The sequence below is a fragment of the Oryctolagus cuniculus genome, chromosome 3 (assembly GCF_964237555.1).
Source record: "Oryctolagus cuniculus chromosome 3, mOryCun1.1, whole genome shotgun sequence".
Lineage (NCBI taxonomy): Eukaryota > Metazoa > Chordata > Mammalia > Lagomorpha > Leporidae > Oryctolagus > Oryctolagus cuniculus.
Window position 1 is genome coordinate 137,635,277 of NC_091434.1, and position 7,830 is coordinate 137,643,106.

Sequence of the window (7,830 nt, forward strand, 5' to 3'; positions counted from 1 at the left end):
ACATCACAGGCAGTGACTTTACCTATTGTCCACAGTGCCAGCCCCAGGACAATTTCTTTAATACATCTTGTAGAAAACATGTGTTGATAACAGTTCTTTCAGACTTAGATGTCTGAGAATATTCATTTGTTTTTGAAAGATATTGTGTTGGGATGTAGAATTACAGCTTGACTATTGTTTTCTTTAGTAAGTTAAAATACTTTATCCCTTTTAGTATTTTTTTTTTGTTCTACTTAATACTATTGGTTGAACTCTGTAATTAACACAGAATTATTCTTAGGTGTTTAAATTTAACTGAAAAGTGATCTCTGTTAAATATGAGAGTGGGAATAAGAAAGGGAGGAGATGTACAATTTGGGACATGCTCAATCGGATTTGCCCCAAATGGTGGAGTTAGAAATGTGCCAGGGGATTCCAATTCAATCCCATCAAGGTGGCACGTACCAATGCCATCTCACTAGTCCAAGTGATCAATTTCAGTTCACAATTGATCACACTGATAGGTCTAAGAGTCAAAGGGATAACATAAGCAAGACTAGTGTCTGCTAATACTAACTGATAGAATAAAAAAGGAAGAGAACGATCCAACATGGGAAGTGGGATACACAGCAGACTCATAGAATGACAGATGTCCTAAACAGCACTCTGGTCTCAGAATCAGCCCTTAAGGCATTCGGATCTGGCTGAAAAGCCCATGAGAGTATTTTAGGCATGGAAAGCCAAGACACTCTGGCAAAAAAAAAAATCTAAATGAAAGATCTCTGTGAGTGAGATCCCTGTAGAAAGAACAGGCCATCAAAGAAGGAGGTACCTTTCTCTGAAGGGAGGAGAGAACTTCCACTTTGACTATGACCTTGTCTAAATAAGATCGAAGTCGATGAACTCAAAAGGCTTCCATAGCCTTGGCAAATCATGACTAGAGCCTAGGGAGATTACTGACACCATAAACAGAAATGTCAAATTGTTAAGTCAACAACAGGAGTCACTGTGTACTTACTCCTCATGTAGGATCTCTGTCCTTAATGTGTTGTTCAATGTGAATTAAAGCTATAACTAGTACTGAAACAGTATTTTATACTTTATGTTCTGCATGGGTGCAAACTGATGAAATCTTTACTTAATATATACTAAATTGATCTTCTATAAAGATAATTGAAAATGAATCTTGATGTGAAAGGAATGGGAGAGGGAGCAGGAGTTGGGAGGGTTGTGGGTGGGAGGGAAGTTATGGGGGGGAAGCCATTATAATGCATAAACTGTACTTTGGAAATTTATATTTACTAAATAAAAGTTAAAAAAAAAGATTGCCCTACTATCTTGTTCCTTGCATTGCTTCTGGCTACTGTTTAGATTTTTTTCTTCATCACTGATTTTGAGAAATTTATGAAATGCATGGGTTGGTCCAGTTTCCCTCATGTTTCTCATCCCTGAATTTTGTTGAGGTTCTTGAATATATGGGTTTATAATTTTCTCAATTTGGAAAATTTTGCACTTGATGTTAGCCAAAAGGCCATGAAATGATAATTTGGAAGATTTGGGTCAGTATTTCTTCAAAAATTCTTCTGTTCCTCTCCATTTTTGGGGGATTAAGTTATTCAGTCACATGTTTATTAGTCCATCTGAAGTCCTAGTCACTGATTTTTTTTTTGTTTTCTGTATTTTTTCTCTTTGTTTCATTTTGGATAGCATGTATTGGCTTGACTTCAAAATCACTGCCTTTTTCTTTTGCAATGTCTAATTTGCCATTAATACAACCAAATTTTTTATTTCACAGATTGTGCTTTTCTTTATCAGAAGTTTAATTTGTGTCTTTAAAAATGTCTTTCATGTTTCTACTTAACACATACAGTCTGTTATCTACCTTCTTGAATTTATGAAATGCAGTAGTAACAATTTTAATATCCTCATTTGCTATCTCAAACATCTATGATGATTCTGGGTTGATTTGATTGATTGGTTTTCTTCCTCATTATGAGTCAGCTTTTCTTGCTTATATGTATGCCTGATGATTTTTTTTATTGGATGACAGACATTGTGAACTTTACCATGTTGAGTGCTGGTTCTGTTTCTATTCTTGTAAATTTTCTTGATTTTCATTCTTATTCTGGGATGCAGACTTACTGGGAAACAATTTTATTCCTTCAGCTCTTATTCTTTTTTTTTTTTTAATTTGACAGGTAGTTATAGACAGTGAGAGTGAGAGACAGAGAGAAACGTCTTCCTTTTTCCGTCTGTTCACCCCCCAAGTGGTCGCTACCGCCGGTGCATTGCGGCCGGCGCGCTGCGCTGATCCAAAGCCAGGAGCCAGGTGCTTCTTCCTGGTCTCCCATGCGGGTACAGGGCCCAAGCACTTGGGCCATCCTCCACTGCCCTCCCAGGCCACAGCAGAGAGCTGGACTGGAAAAGGAGCAACCGGGACTAGAACCCAGCGCCCATATGGGGTGCTGGCGCCGCAGGCGGAGGATTAACCAAGTGTCTTCAGCTCTTATTCTTAAACCTTCTAGGCAGGATCAAAGTAGCATTTTGTCTAGAGCTACTTTTTTCCCATTACTGTTTTCTTCTGTTGACTTAAAAAAAAAAAAAGCTGAAGAGGAGTTGATGTAACTTGGCAGGAAATTGAGAAAAATGAGTGAAAATAAGGGGTTTCTTGCAATAAGTTACTTGGGGTATTGTTCATGAAGCTGGCTGAAACTAGGAGCCAGGAACTCGATCTTGGTCTCTCATATGGAGAACAGGATCCCAAGTACACTGCCTTCCCAAGTGCATTATCAGAAATCGGAATCAGAAGGGGGAGTAGCTGGGACTTGAATTGGCACTCAGATATGGAATGCTGCCATCAGAGGTGGCAGCTTAAACCACTGTGCACAGCGTCCTCCACCCCCAGCTCCATCTTCTAACTCTAGTTTCCCACTAATACACACCCTGGGAGGTGGCAGTGATGACCCTGCCACCCACGAGGGAGATCTAGATGGATTTTCTGGCTCCTGACTTTGGCACTGGGCATTGTGGGTTTTTGGAGAGTGAATCAATGGAGGGGAGTGCTTGCAAGCTTGCTTGCTTGCTCTCATTTGCCTCTCATCTGTCTCAAAAAAAATTACAAACTTTATCTTGGTTATTTGTGGAATCTAAAAGTTGGTCTCGTAGAATTAGAAAGTAGAGCTCTACTGCAGATGTGGCAGCAGGATGTCTCACAGGAAGTTCTGTGCTCCTAGACATGGGGCTGTGGGCTTCTTGCCTCTGAAGTGAAGCAGCAGGAAATCCTGGGAAAGTGAATAACTTCCCCAAGGCTGACTGCCCTACACCTGTGCACCTCTTAGCCTTCCTGGACTACAAGCTGGCATGACTCCTGTCATGCAGGAAGTTGATAGGCCAGGATCCAAGATGAACAAGAAGGAAGTTGTGGAGGCTGTGACCATTGTGGAGACACTGCCCTTGGTGGTTGTAGGATTGTGGGCTATGTTGAAGCCCCCCAGGACCTCCGGACCTTCAAGAACATCTTTGCTGAGCATATTGGTGATGAGTAAAAAAGGCACATTTGCAAGGACTGGCATAAATAGAAAAACAAGATGGGACACAAACCAAAGCCCTATGGGATGCCAGCATCACAGGTGGTGGCTTTATTTGCTGTACCACAACAGCAGCCCCCAAAGTAACTTTTATTGAGATCCCACCAGCTGCACACACTGTTGCTGACTAAGCTCCTTCTTCCTATGTAAATTGATCTTTCTTAAGTGGTCCACAAATGCCTTCTATTCATCCAGAGCCTGGAAGTGGCCATGGCCAAACTTGGAGGTGGTGTCAGTGAATTTAAGGTCAACTGTGGCCTTGAGGGGAGTGCACCAGAAGATGGAAGATTGATTTCTCTCTCTCCCTCCCTCCCTCTCTTACCCTCCCCCATCTCTCTCAATCTCTGTAACTCTGGCTTTTAAATAAATAAATAAGTCTTTAAGGAAAAGTTAACTTTCCTGTGGGGGTGGGTAGAAGAAAGCAGAATGGTGGTTACAGGGGCTGAAGGGAGGGTGGCTTCCGTTAGGCAGATGTTGGTCAAAGGATACAAATTTCAGTTAGATGGGAATAAAAATGTAACATAGCTTAATACTTTACATGGATTGCATGTTGAACTCATGTTTTTTTTAATACACTGGAGTAAACATTAACATCAAATTAAATATAAACAGAAGCTATTTGTAGATCAAGAGCAGTGAAGACAAATACTTTTTAAATGGGAGTCACTGTGCACCTGCTCCCCGTGTAGGACGTCTGTCCTTAATGTGTTGTACTATGAGAATTAACGGTAAAACTACTACTCAAACAGTGCTCTATACTTTGTGTGTCTGTGTGGGTGCAGTCTGTTGAAATCTTTATTTAAGTTGATCTTCTGTATATAAAGATAATTGAAAATGAATCGTGATGAAGAATGGGATGGGAGAGGGAGTGGGAGATGGAATGGTTGTGGGTGGGAAGGAGGTTATGGGGGAAAAGCTGCTATAATTCAAAAGTTGTACTTTGGAAATTTATATTGATTAAATAAGTTGAAAATAAAATAAAATAATAAAAAATGTTTTTCTTCATATGAGAGACAGAGTTCCAATCGGTTGCTTCACTTCCCAAATTGCCTGGAGCAGGGACCAAAGTCCAAATCTGGGAGCTCAATCCGAGTTTCCCATGTGGATGGCAGGAACCCAAACACTTGAGTCTTCACTACTGGTCCCCAGGTCTAGAAAAGCAGGAAGTGGAGTCAGGGGCAAGAGAGGCAGGTGTTAAACCTAGAGATATGATATGAAAGTAGGATATGATATGAAAGTAACTATTAGGCCAAATGCCCATCCCTGAATTCCTGACATAGTATAATATGTCTAATCATGAACCTCAGCAAAGGAGATGTGTCATTCTTTTGGTTTGTCCTTAGTGAAAAAGACAGAGGAGGATTTCAAGCAGAAAAAATTAAAATTTAATCATTGTGCTATCAAGTGAAGGCAAAAAAGGCAAACATTGATTGGGTCTCAGATATTCTTGGTGCTAATTTTACTACCTGAAAAATTTTTCATGACAGTAAAAAGGTATATTTTCTTTTTTATTAGAATACTAAGGCTATGTTAAAAAATCTTAAATTAAGAAAACATTCCAGAGGCAGAGGGACACACAGAGAGAAAGAGAGCTCCCATCTGCCAGTTCATGCCACAAATGTCCTTAGTGGCTGAGGCTGAACTAGAACCAAATCCAGGAGACAGGAACTCAATGCAGGTCTCCCACGTGGTTGGCAAGAACCCAGCTACTGGAGACATCACCACTGCTTCCCAGGGTCTGTGTTAGCAAGCAGCTGGGATCAGGAGCTTGAGCTGGGAATCAAACTCAGGTACACAGATAAGGGATGTGGGGAGTTCAACTGCTAGGCTAAACACCTGCTCCCAGTTATTTTCAAACTTGACTGCATGCCACTTTATTGGGCAAGGTTTTTATTTCAGAAGACCATCAAGTTCTACCTTTGGCACAACTGAACAACTTGACTTTCTCTTCCTGTGTTAAAAATTCACCCAGATGGGACTGGTGCTGTGGCGCTGCGGGTTAATGCCCTGGCCTGAAGCGCCAGCATCCCATATGGGTGCCAGTTCGAGACCTGGTTGCTCTACTTCCAATCCAGCTCTCAGCTATGGCCTGGGAAAGCAGTAGAAGATGGCCCAAGTCCTTGGGCCCCTGCACCCGCATAGGATCTGGAAGAAGCTCCTGGCTCCTGGCTTCGAATTCGTGCACCTCCAGCTGTTGCAGCCAATTGGGGAGTGAACCAGTGGATGGTCTCCCCACCCCGCCTCTCCTCTCTCTGTGTAACTCTAACTTTCAAATAAATAAATAAATCTTAAAAAAAAAAAAAATTCACCCATGGCTGGCGCCGCAGCTCAATAGGCTAATCCTCCGCCTTGTGGTGCCGGCACACCAGGTTCTAGTCCCGGTCGGGGCGCCGGATTCTGTCCCGGTTGCCCCTCTTCCAGGCCAGCTCTCTGCTGTGGCCAGGGAGTGCAGTGGAGGATGGCCCAGGTGCTTGGGCCCTGCACCCCATGGGAGACCAGGAAAAGCACCTGGCTCCTGACTTCAGATCAGCGCGGTGCGCCAGCCGAAGTGCTGGCCGCAGCGGCCATTGGAGGGTGAACCAACGGCAAAGGAAGACCTTTCTCTCTGTCTCTCTCTCTCATTGTCCACTCTGCCTGTAAAAAAAAAAAAAAATTCACCCAGAATGAGAAAAATGACAGATTGGTGCCTTCGACTGAGTTTGTGAGTTTGAGAACATTCCTACCCCTCTGCCTTTCCCACCAACCTTCATGTTCCCAAGTTCTGCTTTTGTCTCTCAGCCTTCTTTCCTGTTCTAATTCCATTGGAGAAAAAAGTTAAGCATTGTTCATTCTTTTAAAACTGCCATTTATTTTCTATGTGAAAGAAGGAAAGATGATCATCTAAGCTTAAACTATCAATATCTAGGGGCGGAGCCAAGATGGCGGAATAGTGAGGGCGTGCACTGATAGTCCGGGAAATTTTAGTTTAATAAAAGGGGAGTTACGGTAGCCTCAGAAAAAAGAACCAGGAAAATATTGCAGAGGAAACCCTTCTGGATCGAGTGGCTGTGAATCTGAGGACCTACTGGGAGAACAAGGTCGCCCACCGCGCGGAAGCCGAGCCATGGGAGCCATGGGTGCCACGGAAGCCGCAGGGTCTGCGTGCCAGTGCAGGAAGGGGAGTGCATGTCACACAGACAACAGCGGGGAGAGTTGGGATGGCCAGGGCTCCGAGTCCACACATCAGCGCTGGAAGGGGAGGTGAGCTCAATAACCCGAGACATTGGGGAAACGGGGGTCAGAATCTAGAGGGGGGCTGGAAAGTGCAGCAAACTCACTACCGGAAAGAAGGAAAAAAAAAAAAAAAGCTTGGGGGTTTCTCTTTCCCCTAACCTTGCAAAGGTTGCAAGGCTGCAAGGCTTGAAGAATTCGCAAGAGACAAAGAGCAGGCCCCCTCTCTGGATTTACATATCAACAGGGGAGAGCTAAGGAACTGAGTCACTACAATTCAGTAGCCTAGGCAACCCAGTGGGAGTCCAGAGGAGCCTACACAGACTCTTTGGGTAGAAGCCAGAGACTGGAAGCTAAATACCATCAATTCTGCACAGCCGTGCCGTGCGGTATTACTTACCCCCTGAATAAATAAAATAAATAAACAAATAAATAAATAAATAAATAAATAAATAAAAAGAGAGAGATTTACCATGCATAACCTGAGGGCATCACCTTTGCACACCCTTAACCAGGAAGAACCAAGCAGAGCTCTCAGGCCACACCCATCTCAAGCCTCCAAGGCTCCTCCAACAGCAGGCAGTCCACTTAACACGGACATAGTATAAAATAAAAAAAAATTAAAAAAAAAACGCACAGTGATGAAAGAAGAATTAACTATGCCAAGCAACAAACACAGAAATAGAGGGAACAAGATCAACGATGACACTATGATGCCTCCAAATAAACAAAACACCCCAAACCAAGATTATGAAGATGATGAGATAGAAGAAATGCAAGACACGGATTTCAAAAAATTTATGATAAGAACATTTAGAAGTTTTCAAAAGCAAATCCTTGAACTACAGAAATCCTTATTGGACAAGATTGAAAATCTCTCTCATGAAAATGAAATTTTAAGGAAGAATCAAAATGAAACTCAGAAACTAGTAGAACAGGAAAGTGTGATAGTGAAGAGAAATCAAAATGAAATGAAGAGCTCAATAGATCAAATGACAAACACATTAGAAAGCCTTAAAAACAGAATGGGTGAAGCAGAAGAGAGAATATCGGA